We start from the raw sequence: 16,274 nt of genomic DNA, 5'->3' as shown, positions 1-16,274 counted from the left end.
CTTTGACTCATTTTTCTGTTTCTGGAATTCTGCATTGCTTCATGCACAGCTGTTTGCACCTGGGAGCTTTTCATTCCCTGAAAAACTTTCCAAAATATTTCTAGTTGTTCCTGTGTCTGAACATTCTCTTATTTCACTTTTCTTCTTCTTATTTTTTTTTATTTCACTTTTCTTAATGATATTTTCTCTGGATGTGAAATCCTTAGGTTGATGAACTCTTTTCCTTTTTTCTTTCTTTTTTTTATAAAGATATTGCTCCATTAACATATGGCCTCCTTTATTTCCGATGGCAAAGACAGTGTTCATACATCTCATCATTGCTCCCCTGTATGTAATGAATCTCTTTTTCTCCGGCTGCTTTTTTTTTCTTTTTAAAGATTTTATTTATTTATTTATTTATTTATTTATTTATTTATTTATTTATTTATCTATCTATTTATTTATTCATTCATTCATTCATTCATTCATTCATTCAGAGAGGCTGTGTGAGCAGGAGATGGGTGGGGGGCACAGAGGGAGAGAGAGAAGCTCAAGCAGACTCCCTCCCTTCTGTGCGTGGAGCCGGAAGCAGAGCTCAATCAGATCCCGTGACTCCGAGATCACGACCTGAGCCCAAATCAAATGAGAGTCGGACACTCAACCGACTGAGCCCCCCGGGCCCCCGGGCGCCCCTCTCAGTCTGCTTTTAAGATGACCCATTTATCGCTACTTCTCAGCAATTTGATATCGTGCACCTTGGGGTGACTTTTCTTTGTGTTTCTTCTCTCTGAGGGTTTGTGAGTTTCTGTTTTTCATCAAATCTGGAAATATTTTGGCCATTGTTTCTCTACTTTTTCTTTTTCTTTGTATTGAAGTATAATTAACACAGTGTCAGGTGTACAATATAGTGCTCCAACACTTGCATATATCGCCTGGTGCTCATCAGGACAGGTGCACTCTTTCACTCCGTCACCTGTTTGATTCATCCCCCATCCTTCTCCCCTCTGGTGACCATCAGTGTGTTCTCTGTAGTTAAGAGTCTGTTTTTCTTTAGAAGATGTTATTTTTGGGCACCCGGGGGGCTCAGTGGTTGAGCATCTGCCTTTGGCTCAGGTCATGATTCTGGGGTTCTGGGATCAAGTCCCACATCGGGCTCCCTGTGAGGAGCCTGCTTCTCCCTCTGCCTGTCTCTGCCTCTCTCTCTTTGTTTCTCATGAGTAAATAAATAAAAATTTTAAATTAAAGCTCTTGGTATATGTCTTTCTCTGTCTGATTTATTTCCCTCAGCCCGATACCCTCTAGGTCCACCCATGTTGTTGCAAATGACCAGTTTTTATTCCTTTTCATGGCTGAGTACTTGGCTATTATTTCTTCAAAAATTTTTTTAGCTCCAATATCTCATTTCTCTTCTTCTGAGACTCCAATTACTTGTTTATTAGATCACTTTATTTTGTCCCACAGACTACTGGGGCTCTCTTCAGTTTCCTTCAGCCAGACCCAGCCAATGAGTATTTTATTTTACACACTACATTTTTCTGTTCTAAAATTTCCACTGTGTTCTTCTTTTTAATAGTTTCCCCTTCTCTACTGAGATTTCTCATATGTTCCATCATTATGCTCATGTTTTTGCTTTAAGTCTGCAACCATAATTGTAACAGTTGTTTTAAAGTCCTTGCATGCTAATTCTGTAATTCTGGGTATGTCTTGGTCTTTTCTTGATGATTGGCATTTTTTTCCTCCCTAGGTAACAGATCACATCATCCTGCCTGTTTGCATACCTAGAAATACTTACATTTTATGCTGAGCATTGTGGATGCCAGCTTGTTAAGTGCTTGAACTATCTCATCTTTCATAAAGAGCGCTGAATTTTGTTCTGGCAAGTAGCTAATTTGTAGTTCAGCATGAACCTTTCTTTTTTTTTTATAATTTTTTAAATTATTATTCGTGAGAGACACACAGAGAGAGGAAGAGACACAGGCAGAGGGAGAAGCAGGCTCCCTGTGAGGAGCCCGATGTGGGACTCGATCCCAGAGCCCCAGGATCACGACCTGAGCCAAAGGCAGACGCTCAACTGTTGAGCCACCCAGGCGTCCCCAGTGTGAACCTTTCAAGGCTTGTCTTTAAGCTTCATCAGGCTGGCTATAGAGTAGCTTTTACTCCAGGACTAGTGATCCACAGCTTCTGAGGCATGGCACTCCTCAGGTGTCAACTGAGTTCCCAGGGTGTTCACTGAGACTGATGGATTCTGGCAAGGTGGAACACCTGTCTTCCACTTTTTTTTGCAAGTTCTGGAATCTCTGTTTGGCTCACAGCAACCTGGCCTTGACACACCCACCACTCAGCACTCAGCCAGACTCAAGGGGGGTCCCCCTGCAGATTTCTGGAGCCCCTTCTGTGAAGCTCCCTCCTGCCTTACACTCTGTCGCACGCTCATTCCCATCATCTTAGCAGCCAAACTGCTCCAAAACATGCTGCGCTCTGCTTGGGCTCGCCTTTCCTGGGCCACTATCCAGAAAGTGCCTTAAGGCGGAAAACCGGGGAAATCATAGGGCTCGCCTGATTTCCCTCTCAGAGATCCATCCTGCTGTGTCTGATGTCCAATATCTGGGACCTTCTGTTTCACATACTTCATCTGTTCTCATAGCTGTTTCTGGTGGGAGGGCTGGTCTGGTACCTCTTACTCTCCCCAATCCCTCTGGATGTTGCGAGAATTATTCAAGAGACAGTGATGGGGATTTCACATCTGTGCACCCCCAGCTCTTACAGAGCTTACGCACCCCTCATGCCTGTGAGAGGGTGAATAATGGTCCCACCCAAAGATGCTCATAGGCTAGTCTCCAGAAACAGTGACTATGTTACCTCCTATGGCAAAGGGGACTTTGCAGGTGTGATTAAATTAAGGATCTCTAATTGGGTGACTCAGCAGCTAAGCGTCTGCCTTCGGCTCAGGGCATGACCCTGGAGTCCTGGGATCGAGTTCCGCATTGGGCTCCTTTTGGGGAGCCTGCTTCTCCCTCTGCTTGTGTCTCTGCCTCTCTCTGTCTCTCCTGAATAAATAAATTAAAATCTTAAAAAAAGAAATAAGGATCTTGGGCAGCCCCAGTGGCTCAGCAGTTTAGCGCCTGCCTTTGGCCCAGGGCATGATCCTGGAGACCCAGGATCAAGTCCCACATCGGGCTCCCTGCATGGAGCCTGCTTTTCCCTCTGCCTGTGTCTCTGCCTCTCTCTCTCTCTCTCTCTTTGTCTCTCATGAATAAATAAAATATTAAATTTTTTTATAAAAATTAGAATTTAATAAATAAAATCTTTAAAAAAATTAAGGATGTGCGATGACCCTGAACTGTTTGGGTGTGCCAGGGTCATCACAAGGTCTTTACAAGAGAGGGAGGCAGGAGGGCCCGGGCTGACAGAAGTGATGAGGGAAGCAGAGGTTGGCGAGGGGTTCTTTGAAGGGGCCACAAAATAATCCCCACTCCCCTCTCTGAAGCTTCCAGAAGGAATGCAGCCCTGCCGGCAGGTTGATATTCCACTTCTGACACCTGGAACTCGGAGAATAAACTCGCCTTGTTTTGAACCACAAAGTCGTGGTCGTCTGTTACAGCAGCAATAGGAAATTAATTTAGCCTTATAGATATAGTTCAATGGAAAAAGTTGTGAAGACCTGGAGTCATGTATACAAGTGCCTCGGGGATAATTAGCTCATAATCCTCTCCGTTGTTCGCAGCTTTTGAGAAGTTCTCTAGAGAAGGAAGCGAGGACCTTCCAAGAGATGAAGAGCTGAGAAGAGGAGGAGACGGTCCAGAATGTCAATGTGACTTGAGCAACAGGGTCAGGGAGGAGAAGTGCCCGTCCCTTGACCCAGTAGTATGAGGGAGGGGGGCCCCGTTCCACGGGGTCAGAAGGGTAGCCACCTTTAATGCAAAAGTCCTGAGGTGGTCAGCTACGTTAGTGGGGATGGAAACTATTTTCAGATACATCGTACTTCGGAGATCTATGTAAGTGGTTTGAATTAAGCACTCACTGAGGTGGGATTCAAACCTGGGCCCTTCTGACCCCAGAGCTCAGGGCCTGGGCCACCGTGCAACTTTGCCTCCGTAGAGAACCAAGGCCACAGAAACCTCTTGGGGACATTGCTCTGGCTCTGCTTGATTGCTGCGCCAAGTCCTTCCACTCATTCCCGTGTCCTTCCACCGAGGAACCAACCACGTGCCTATCATACGCCTCAATTCTCCCTCCTTGGAAACACAACCCAGCTCTGTTCCTATGAAAAGAGTGATTTTATTCATGAGCCACCAGCCTCTGCCTTCCCCAAAATTCCTCTTTGGGTCGCCTCTCTTCTGCAAGGAGCTAAAATATTCAACGCAGCAAGGGAATCCAAGAAAAGAGGCTGCAGGGCTCTTTCCAGGCTCACCTCTGTCTGCCAAGACTAGCTGGGGGTTGACAGCCGAAAGCCATGGCCCACACGGGTCCCCCTGCGAAGGCGTGTCCCTTGCTGCGAGGCCACAAGTCTGTGAGCTCTGCCCTGAGACCCGTGGGTGGTGTGGGCTCCTTGGCCGATAACTGGCAGCTGCCCACCTACAACTCAGCCCCGGAGCTACAAATGCCTCTTTGCCCCCAATTACTTGACCACCCAGCCTCAGAGTGATTATAAATAACTCCATCCGCTCCAGGACCAGTAAGTCAAGACTCACACTCTGGTTGCCACATGATCGTGATTATATAATCACGTCCGCGTGCGCCGCCGGAGTTTGAAAGTGAGGTGATCAAGATCTGCTTGCTGACACCCAGGACCCGCACCTCGGCTACGGCACTTGTGTTTCTTCTCATCCCCGGGAAACGCATAGGCCAGATGTTCAGCGATTGTGGAATCTTGCACATGAGGTTCAAAATGCCCCTTGCAAGAACTAGAAAAAGACCTTTCGGTGCATTGGAAGTTGATCTTTTCTGAGGTAACTGAAAATATGAGAGGGAGAGCAGGTGAGGGGAGTATTTCCTGTTAGGCTCACAGACAAAATTAGTGCTAGGTGTGGCTGGATGTGCGAGATGTGGCTAGCTGTGCTCGATGTCGCGCTGACTTTAGAAAGCTCGTCATGTGCTGTGACTGTGGACGGTGATGTTAATATTCCTCTGTGCCTGGCTGGTAAACATTTCACTGAAGATTTTATTAAGGGTATCTTCTGGGGACCCGTGTTGATTTAGTGCTTGTTCCCCAGCTGGTCAGGTGCTGGGCAGGTGCTTGGGCATATTTCCGGCAAAAGTGAAAAGCAAACAGAGCTGTTTCTAAGATGATCGTCTTTGTTTGATTTATGCTAATGTCTTGTTAGCATTTAAAATCAATTCCTTACTTTGATTTGGTATTAAATATTGGGTACCCTCCAAAGGGCAGGAAAACGAACGGGAGACCGCTTATTTGAACACCTGATGGGCTCATTCCTAAATTTAATGTGAAAACGTGGTTGGGTAATAATACACGTGCTCTTGCAAGGATTTATATTTGAATTTTTTCTTTTTTTTTTTTTTTTTCTTAAGAGTTCATGTGAGAGTGGGGAGGAGGGGCAGAGGGAGACCCTCAAGCAGGCTCCGCATCCAGCGCTGACTCAGGGCACCATCTCACAACCTTGAGACCATGACCTGAGCTGAAATCAAGATTCTCAGATGCTAAAAAAAAAAAAAAAAAAAGATTCTCAGATGCTAACCAACCAGGCCACCCAGGTGCCCCTTGAAATTTATTTATTATTATTTTTTAGATTATTATTATTATTTTTTATTCTTGAGAGACACACAGAGAGACAGAGACACAGGCAGAGGGAGAAGCAGGCTCCCTGCCGGGAGCCTGATGTGGGACTTGATCCTGGACACCGGAATCTCGCCCTGAGCCGAAGGCAGGTGCTCAACCGCTGAGCCACCCAGGCATCCCACCCCTTGAAATTTAAACGAGCAAGATACTTGCCTCTGATGAGTGACTCCAATGTATTTTTTCTTTATCTGTTTGGACTGCTATCTCCACACGCTCTTGGAGGGTGCCACATGTTTGAAAGCTGCATGCATCCTAACTGCGCACACACATTTGAAAGCCCCTGCTCTTATTCCATTGTTTATTTATGGATGTGTTCATTTCTTTCACTTTTTAAAAAATATTTTATTTATTTATTCATGAGAGACACACAGAGAGAGAGAGGCAGAGACACAGGCAGAGGGAGAAGCAGGCTCCATGCAGGGAGCCTGATGCGGGACTTGACCCTGGGACTCCAGGATCACGCCCTGGGCTGAAGGCAGGTGCTAAACCACTGAGCCACCCAGGGATCCCCTGTTCATTTCTTTCTTGTCTTTATTCCCCATCTCCATAGACAATCATAGTAAAATGTGCTTAATGCACATATTTAATTGAAGGCGATCCTTTAAAAAGGTACAATCTTGCTTCACGGGTGCAGGTTTTAGTTTCATGTAAACAAGGAAGAATGTGGCCTCTTGAGCCAGACAGTTTGGATTCAAACCCACGCCCTGCCACGTACCGACTGTTGATCTAGATCTACTTAACGTTGCCTTTGTGGGTCTCTGTTTCATCTTCCATAAAATGGCTTTGATAATAGCAACCTGCAGCCCTGGCTGGCTTGTGATGATTAAATTAGTGAGTACAAGTGAGGTCCTTGGAGGGGAGTCCTGTGGGTAGTCAGCCCTCCACAGGGGTTAGCTACTGTCATGACTAGTCTGTCTTTAAAGACAGGCTGATCTTTGTATTCCTCACCAAATGCTAGAGAGAGACATTGATTAATTTAGTTGATTGGCACTTGTTCATCAGGCGTGCGTGTTTCTCACCAGCTGATGTGTGGGCTCCTTTGAGGTCAGTTGCTCAGCCCCGAGGCCAAATAAGTGGCCCCTCTGGGCAGAGAACAGCCTAATGGCATTTGCTGAGCAGGGCCTTTGGGCAGGACCTCGGTGGTTAAAAGTCTGAGTCCAGTGAAATGATAGCAGCCACACAGTGGGCGAAACAGGGCAAATTTAATATAAAGAACACTGGCTGTGACAAAAGAGTAACTACGTCCTAAAGCAATGCCAAGGAAGGACAGACTCAGGAGTTCAGATCTCCCGGAGAAGGTGTGGTTCAGCCGCGGGGCAGCAGGAAGGTGGTTGCTGGTTCGGGCCAGGCCAGAGCTGGTGAAGCTGCTGGACCAGCCCTAGGTCACCCCCCCGGAGGCACAGGTCCTGGCGTGGGGCGGAGAGGGGAGCCCTTCAGAGCTCGGGGCTTCGGGATCTCAAGGGAATGTCCCGCTGGAGGTCCTCACAACACCCACACCCCTTCTACGCTGGAAGTAGGAAGCCTCTTCCTTCTCCGTGTCCCTCCAGCACCCTCTACTGAGAAATCTTAGCACAGCACTTACTTTAAGGAGATGCTTGAAGAAATCCCAGGGAGGATCCAGAACATCACACAGAGAAGGATGTGCGCATCTCTGAGAGGCCATGCACAGCCGCTGACGCACACGCCGTGCTCCACTCGCTGTCAGGCTAAGTCACGGGGCAACCACCCGTCTGCGTCGGCGCTGGGCCCTTCTGAAAATCACTGGAATAAGTCTGATATTTTTTGCATTGACCATGTGCCAGGTGCCGCCGTCCTGGTGCTGAGGGGGCCGACGGGAACAATGCGATGCACAAGGGTCTTGTGCTCACGGGGCCCACATTCTAGAAAAGGAAGCCGATAAGCTAAGATACAACAAGATGTTAGGCAATGGCCAGTGCCGTGTTGGATAAAACAGGCTGGTGGGCAGGTCAAGGAAGTGCTCTCTGAAGGGGTGACATTGAACCCGAGGGGTGGGTGTCAGGAGGGGACCTGAGGTGGGCGGAGGGGTGGAGGAAAGGCATCCCAGCCCGAAATGCTAAAATACATCCCTGGGATTCCAAGCATCCCTAAGGTACAAACACTTCCTGTTTCGCAGATAAGAAAATCCTATGTATGAGCTGATAACTGAATCTATTCCTTCACATCTATTTATGTGTTATTTTGACGTGAGTTAAAAAAAAAAGCCCACTTGCACCATGTTGCTGAATTTCCTTGCAGAGGCTTAGATGTTCCACGTGAAGTTTATTTGTGGCTCAGTGGCTGGGTCGGCCCACCTGAGGGGCTGGGGTAGGAGACGAGGAGTGGCTTTTAGGATGCGCCTCCACCCCACGCCTGGCTTCTCAGAGATTGTCCTTCCTCCCTTCCTTCTCTAGCACCTTCGTGCTCCGCCTTCCTGCAGGAACCTGTCTCCGGGGGACACCTGTGCCCTCCCGCTCTGTTGACACAGGCCTCCGTTAAGTACTTTTCTCCCGGGAAGAGCGCACGGTGAAGTCTCCCTCATCCTTCTTCTGTCTCTGCCATCAGATCTCCTGTGTCACCAGCGACCACTTCTCAGATTGTCGCAGCCCCGCTCTGCGCTACCGTGTAGAGGAGCACACGCTTTAGCGTGTTACTTCGTCCCAGGCGTATCCGGGACACAGAATTTCCTACAGTGCTGCCTTTGGCATAAACTGCAGGCAGATGGAAGAGGTATTTGTGGCTCCGGGTAGGGGATTTACCCATCTATGTATGCTCAAGGCTGGTCCAAGATAAAACCAAATGAGGCCGTTTTTGTTTCTTGCGTGTGATCCAACGATCTCATTTTCTGTTCCCGTTGGACCTCCTGGTTGACACACAAAATAAACAGCGATGGATGAATGGGTCAACGGAACATGGTCTATACTTACAATGGAGTAGCATTCAGCCTTAAAAAGGAAGGATCTAGGGCAGCCCGGGGGGGGCTCAGCGGTTTAGTGCCGCCTTCAGCCCAGGGCCTGATCCTGGAGACCCGGGATCGAGTCCCACGTCGGGCTCCCTGCAGGGAGCCTGCTTCTCCCTCTGCCTGTGGCTCTGCCTCTCTCTGTGTGTCTCTCATGAATAAATAAATAAAATCTTTTTATTTTTATTTTTAAAAGGAAGGACCTACTGACACCTGCCACAGCATGAATAAACCTCGAGGACATGATGGTGAGTGAAATAAGCCAGGCCCGAAAGACGAGTGCTGTGTGATGTCTCCCACATGAAGCATCTGGAATAGTCAGATCCATAGGGGCAGAAAGTAAAATCGGATGTGTCGGGGTGGGGGTGTGTGCAAGGGGTGGGTAGGAGGGATGGGGGAGTCAGTGCTTCATGGAGACAGAGTTTCAGTTTGGGGCAGGCCAAGAGTTCTGGAGCCGGACGGTGGGGATGGCGGGGATGGCGGGGATGGTGGCACCGCGGTGTGCATTTCTCAACGCTACTGAACCGTACGCTGAAAAGTGGTCAAGATGGTAGATTTTATGTTATGTATATTTAATGGTGGTCAAAATAAAATGGGAAGGACACGTGTCCTGAGGCTGCAGACTCTGCTAGTTTGGCCTGGAAGGAGAGGGGAGGAGTAGCAGGTATGGAGTCCCTAAAGCTGCCGGGGACAGCCTGAGGCTCTCCGGGGCAGCTCATTCTCCAGGGAAGAAGCACCTTTCCTTTCCTTTCCTTTCCTTTCCTTCCCTTCCCTTCCCCTTCCCCTTCCCCTTCCCCTTCCCCTTCCCCTTCCCCTTCCCCTTCCCCTTTCCCTTCCCCTTTCCTTTTCCCTTCCCCTTTCCCTCTTTCTTTGCTTTTCTCCCTGGCCAGCACTGTTTCTGCAAATGACATTCTCCACATCCTAATCCCAGTACCACCTGAGCACAGAGCTCAGAGCTCCGACACTGCAGATGGTTGTGCCTCCTGCGCAGTTATTGTTAAGGAAGGCGAGCCCCACCCCAACTAGTGGAGCTTGCATGGGGTCCTTCCTTCCTCATTTGTGCTTCTGAAGAAGGTTTTGCAAATATAAACTGGCCATTCTTGACAGATTGTATCTCTTACTGAATGCGTCTTGGGGCTGTAATTTGGCGGAGTCTTGAGCATGTTGCAATATGCATCCCGCCAAAGGACTTCCCTGGGTTTCTCCCATTTCCCAGGATGTACATAAAGGGATGGCTATTCCCCATAATTGCATCTATAACGTCTATGAAATGCACATTTACCAATCAGCAAGCCAGGTGGGTGGCCAACTCTTAAGGGTCTGATGGACTGAAGCCACTCCAAGGATCAAGTTGCGTCAGGCCTCGGATCGCCGTGGTCCGCAGTAGATTATTTCATGTTTGTTCTGTGCAGACGCTGGTTTCCTCAGAAGTCTATGTGCTCCTAGAAGGAGTCGAACTGCTAAGATTTGGAATCCTAGAACATCTGGAAGAAGAAACAGCCCCGAGTCACAAGTCTCCGACATTGGCCCGTTGCTGTGGTATTTGAAGGAGTCCAACAGAGGTGACAGTGTCGGTGATCGGTTGTGCGCCGTCCCCGGTGTGGGCACGCTCTAGCAAATCAGGCGTGCAACCAGTGCATTTCCCCAGTTCCAGTTCCCTCCGGTTTGAGAGCGGAGACACCCTCTGGAATGAGCAACGGAGCTCCTACAATTTGCCCGTCATGGATCGCACACATTCTTTCTGCTTTTCTTCATTTTTGAGAGACTTTATAAAAACGAATACCCGTGGAAGCACAGCGCTTCCTTCCGATGACGCATCCTGTCGGGCTTGGAGTCAGCCCTTGCGTGTGGTCGGTCAGGTCACCGCCCGCTGCAGATGCTGCCTCAGAACTTGGTGACACGGGATCGTCGGGTAGGATCATCCTTACCTGTTCCCCCTTCGGGAGGGCAGATGTGAACGTGATGATCAGAGCTCGTGTGATTCGTGGTTAGTGTCTCGGTGTGGCCAGGACCTGCAGCACCTTGGTCACTCCTGTATGATTCTCCATGGGAAATAATAATAATAATAATAATAATTAATAATAAAAAGAACCGGGGACGCCTGGGTGGCTCAGTGGTTGAGCGTCTGCCTTCGGCTCAGGTCGTGATCCCAGAGTCTTGGGATCGAATCCCGTATTGGGCTCCCCTGCAGGGAGCCTGCTTCTCCCTCTGCCTGTGTCTCTGCTTCTCTCTGTGTGTCTCTCATGAATAAATAAATAAAATCTAAAAGAGAGAGAGAGAGAAAGGCACAAAGCTTGCTGAGTGGCCACGGGTGGGGGTGGGGGTGGGCGGCGATGGGAGGGGAGTGAGTAGTGAACATGCATCCGCACATGCCTTGTGCAGTGTACCACACATGCACCCTAGAGGTGCAGCGCGAAACCTGCGCAACTGCATTCGGTAGCCCTGCGTTAGCTGGTGGCTGCAGGGAAGGATCCTCCTGCGCAGGTTATGGGAGGTAAAGTCGAAACAGTACACCGTCCCTGGGATGTGGAGCTGGGAGGACCACATCCAGACCTTGAAGATTTTCTAGGGGACGGATGACTTCACCTACAAAGTGGATGTTTGGAGGGTGAGTCAGCATTTGCAGGCGGGATGACTGTGGGCTGAGCAGGGCAGGGAAGCTGTGACACCAGACGAAGCTTTGAGCCGAGTATTGGTTGTCAAAGCTCCCTCATGGTCCCTTCCCTGCTCTCTCTGAGGAAGTCCTTTGGCCACCCCCACAGACCTGGAGCTGCTTCTGGAACATCACATACCCTGTGAATGTCTGCTCTGACCGTTACAGGCCGGCTCGTTCCTAAATGCCGCCTCCTCTGCTGAGTCTCAGATGAGGCCGGACACGTGGCGTTTGCTCCAAAGGCTCCTTCTGGTGACTCGCATCTCAGCTCCTAAGGCACGAGCCCCCCAACCGCCCCCCCCCCCCCCAGGCAGCAAGGAGCCAGAGGTTGCAAGATGTAACCTTCTTATTTCACTGGTGAGGAAATTGAATCCAAAAGGACAACGGCTCTGGAGAGGACACTTGTGGAGGCAGGAGTGAAACCCACACAGACGTGTGGAAGTGCCGTCCCCCGGGATGACGCGGAGTGCGTGTGGGGTCAAGGAGAGAACCTCTCTGGTGACTCCCCAGCCAGCCCGAGCCCCCCGGTTCAGCTCACCTTGTCTCGGAGGTCCCCATGCCACATACCTCGGCTCCATGGTCATGACGCCAACGCGCCCATCGATGACCACGTTAGGGAGTCTGGACGCCCCGGTCCGACCGTAACTCCCAGGACTGCCGAGGCGCCCGAGGCCGGGAGACGGGTGGTGGACGATTCTCCAGCCCCCGGGAAGAGCCAGCACCTCGCTGCCGGACGTCTGGCCTCCAGGGTCGCCAGAGAATAAAGTCCTGTCGTCTCAAGTCCCCCAGATTTTGGAAACTCGTTGGTGGTCACGCTAGGAAATGGACACAAGCACGATGCAAGATTCCTTTGTGATTCTGTGCTGGAACCAAAGTCCTCGAAGAGGATGTGTGCTGCGGTGCCTGCTGGGACCAGGGGCGTGCCTGTCATTCTCCAGTCATGGAGATTTCTCCGTGGGGAATGTGGGAGCCCGTCTTCATGCCATCGGTGTCCTCAGCAGAGCCAACTTGGAGGCCCCTGGGAGTGCCCTGCTCCGGCTACTCCGGGCCGCCCCCTGCCCACCTGCCCGCCTGGCCCTGGGGAGCCCGTCTGTGCACGTCGTGTATCCTCTGCTGGGTACTCGCACCAGCCAACCACGCCGTGTCCGCTCGCCCTCTCCCGTGGGTCTTGCCCCTCTTGGCTCTGCCGACACCTGCTTCTAGCTGAGGACAAGTGTCCCATGGCCTGCTCTTGGTGCTCGGGACCCCAGGGCAGGGGGCTGGGCAGTGCTAGTCCCGGTCTGCCTGCCCTGGTGCTTAGGAGGCCCACACCTCCTTACATCACTGCGCCCATCTCTTCTATTGTCCTCTGGGCCATGCCCCTTGTTGTGGGGGTGGAGGGCCTCGGCCCTGGATGCATGGTCTTCCTCTGCGCTCTGCACCCTGGCGTCCTCACCCATGCCAACCTCCCCCTCCTCCCTGGTGGCTTCTCACCCTATGCCAGTTTTCCTTCTCAGATGTTGTCATTTCCAGAACCCTCCCCTGTTCTTCACAGCCAGACTTGGTGGGAAATCACCTGCACCCAAGGCTTCCATCCCCCACAACCCCCAGCTCCCCATCACCCAGCATCTTAGCCCCGAAATGGCTGCTAAGTCCATGAATCCTGCAGCCTGTGTCACCGTGAACCTCACTCTCCCTAAGAAGATGTTCATCCCAGATCCTTAGCACTTACACACTCGCCTGGTCCCTGTCTCCCTGCCCGCTCTTGCGCCTCCATGTGTTTATGACATGGTCCTTTCGCCCTCGGATGCTGAATGTCAGGGCTCCTCAGGGTGGCCCAATCTCAGGCATGTCTGTCGTTTCACTAAAAACCCATCCTGATAACTCCTCGAGGTGCATCTATGTCCCAGACCCTGTCCTGAGCTCCTGCTCCGGGGAGCCACCCTCACCCACAGGACAACTCCATGTGGTTTCTTGGGTTGCTCCAACTCAAATGTGTGACCTCAAATGAAAATGAATTCTGGTTTTTACCTTCTTGAATTTCTGTCTCTGTCTTTGGGAACACGGTAACATCTTCTATCAAGTCACCCAAGCCAGAGACCTGGGTGTTTTCTTTGACTGTGCTTCCTCTCCCTCACTTCCCACATCCACTCCTTCATCTCATGTTGCTTCTAGAAGTGTCTCTAGATACTCCAGTTCTCTCCATTTCCTCAACAACTACCTCCTCTGCCACCTTGGATCTGGATGGTTGCCGCAGCTCCCAACTGTGCTTCCAGCCATGAGCCTCTGCAATGCTCTCCAAACTGCAGCTGGAATGTTCTATCAGAAATGCAGGTATGATCATGCCTCAATTTGCTTAAACCCTTCAGAGGCTCCCCATGGTCTCGTTAGTGCTGTAGGATGCCTTACTGTCCAGAGCCCCCTCTTGTCCCTAGAACTCTGACCCCTATCATGGTGTACTGCTCGTGGTGCATGGCCATGGCAGCCATTCTTGCTCTCTCCTCTCCTCTCCACTCCTCTCCTCTCCTCTCCTCTCCTCTCCTCTCCTCTCCTCTCCTCTCCTCTCCTCTCCTCTCCTCTCCTCTCCTCGTCTCTCTCACTGCTAAGCTAAGCCTTTGTCCTTAGATTTTCCTCTGTTTGGGCCACCTGGCTCTCCCTCTGCCTCCATCTCTTGTTGACCCAGCCAACTCTTATCATCCATCCATCAGAACTGACTCCACCCTCTCTCTGCAATGGTCCTCAATCCCTCCCCTGGGTGACACGGTCTCACTTAACTCTTTGTCACCCTTGCATGTAGCTTACAATGCCTCTTCACTTGTTGTGTTGCCCTCCAATCTGTCAGCTCTGATCTGTACCTGTTTTGCTCACTATTCTGTCCTTGGTGATTAGCACATCACTGTTGTTTAGGAAGTATTTATTCAATGAATGAATAAATGTGAGTTAAATGGGTTGGATACCCCATGGGGCTCATATCCAGCTCATTTAGAGACAGGTAGATAGTTTGACTATTTTAGATTCTTCATATAAGTGGGATAACATAATAGTAGTTCTTCTGTGTCTGGCTTATTTTACTCAGCATAAACATCCTCCAGGCTCACCCATTTTGTCCCATATGGCAGGACTTCCTTCTTTCTGAAAGCAGAAAGTAGGGTGGTGGTTGCCAGGGTCTAGGGGGAAGTGGGTGGGAGATGTTTAGCTAAAGGTACAAGGCTTTAGTTATACAACTTCTAGAGACCTACTGTGCAGCGTAGTGCCTACAGTGAATAATTTCGTATTGCATACTATGGTGCATACATGTGTGAAGGGGAAGATCTTATGCTAAGTGTTCTTACACACAAAAAGAAAGTGGACAGGAGAAAATTTTTGGAGGCGATGGATATATTCAGGTCATTGATGATGGTCATAGGTTTGTGGGTGTATGTTCCAACATTGAGGTATGTACTAAATATGTACAGCTGTTTGTAAGTCAGTCATATCTCAATCAAGTGGTTTTAGAAAATAAGAACACAGGTAGACAGTATTACTTCTGTGTGATAATGCTAAGCCTGTGCACATGGGGTTGGAGCATCATTGCTATGGCACTCAGTGGGTACGTGAAGGTCACATCAGGACTCTGCCTGGGGGCTTCTGTTCCAGGATAAGAGTCAGGGCTTGCAATAGCTCAGTTGCCTGAAGAAATGGTTCAAGTCATAGCTGGATGTGGTTTCCTGTCCCTCATGGGAAATGTCACCTTGTTTCACATCAAAGCCCATGTTCCTGCCACTTCTCAGGGAGATGCTTGGAGCCCTGCAGCACCAGTGCTGGAAAGAGGATGGGGCATCAGAAAAGACATGGTCTTGGGCCAAGTGAAGGGCCGACCTTGTCACCTTCAGATGGCACTTTGGCCTGTGGGGACTTCTCTGGAGAAGAAGGAAGAATGCTGAAATTCACTTTTGGGGAATTTAAAGACACACCAAAGCATTTTTAGGACATTGTTCAATGATTCTCCATGATTTTGTTTGGTCAACTTGCAGAAATATTCTCTCTAATCTTAGACAGATTTCCTACACTTTTTCCACACTCAGTTTCCTCATCTGTAAGGTGGGGGCAATGTCTGCTCATCTCAGAAGGATGGCTTCCAGAGTACAAGGGATGGAAGGACACCTTATCCCCCATATTTACTTGTGATGGGCACCTAGCTCTTTCCCAGTAAATGCAGACCAGCTCAGCACTGGAGATGGAGCCCACAAATGCATGGAGTCCCAGGTGGTACCCAGGTTAGATACTTGCTCATTAGGAGCACTGGGCCAGGCACCTCTTTGATGTGCAGGGTATCTTAGCTTGTGGTTTGGGTCACAAAAGGAAGGATGAAATGGAATGAAGACCATCTTGTACCCAGGCTGTTGAGTTAACTGACTGTAAGCAGATTTCCCTACCAGTAAGGAGGCAGGTTGCAGACCCTGGAACAAGGCTGCTGGGGCTCCAAGATCCTCTTCCACTTCCCGCTGTGGTCAAGCAGTGTGTAGCAGTTTCTTTATCTGCAAACCCATGAAGTAGAGGTGAAGTTAAATGAACTAATGTATGTAGGGCGCTTGGAGCATGGACTGGCTCAGGATTAGCATATGGTGGATGCTAGCTGTCATCATCATCATCACCACCACCATCACCATCACTATTACCACCATCATAATCATCACCATCACCACCACTATCACCACCATTATCACCACCATCATCACTATCATCATCATCATCGGCACCATCATCATCATCACCATCACCATCACCACCATCTTCATCATCATTACCACCATCACCATCACCACCACCACCATCATCATCATCACCACCATCATAACCACATCATCATCATCATCATCATCATCACTATCATCACCACCACCACCACCATCATCATCACCATCACCACC

The 16,274-nt window shown here is 49.8% G+C and overlaps 1 non-coding gene across 1 annotated transcript; it reads left to right on the top strand.

Annotated features, from left to right (window-relative positions):
* The first annotated feature begins 10,637 nt into the window (after positions 1-10,637).
* Positions 10,638-10,773, top strand: LOC140621878 (U8 small nucleolar RNA). Its single transcript, XR_012021597.1, has one exon. It is a non-coding gene; the product is annotated as a U8 small nucleolar RNA (small nucleolar RNA).
* Positions 10,774-16,274: the final 5,501 nt, after the last annotated feature.

This window comes from Canis lupus, chromosome 30 (assembly GCF_048164855.1).
Source record: "Canis lupus baileyi chromosome 30, mCanLup2.hap1, whole genome shotgun sequence".
Lineage (NCBI taxonomy): Eukaryota > Metazoa > Chordata > Mammalia > Carnivora > Canidae > Canis > Canis lupus.
This window is presented reverse-complemented; position numbering and strand designations above follow the sequence as displayed.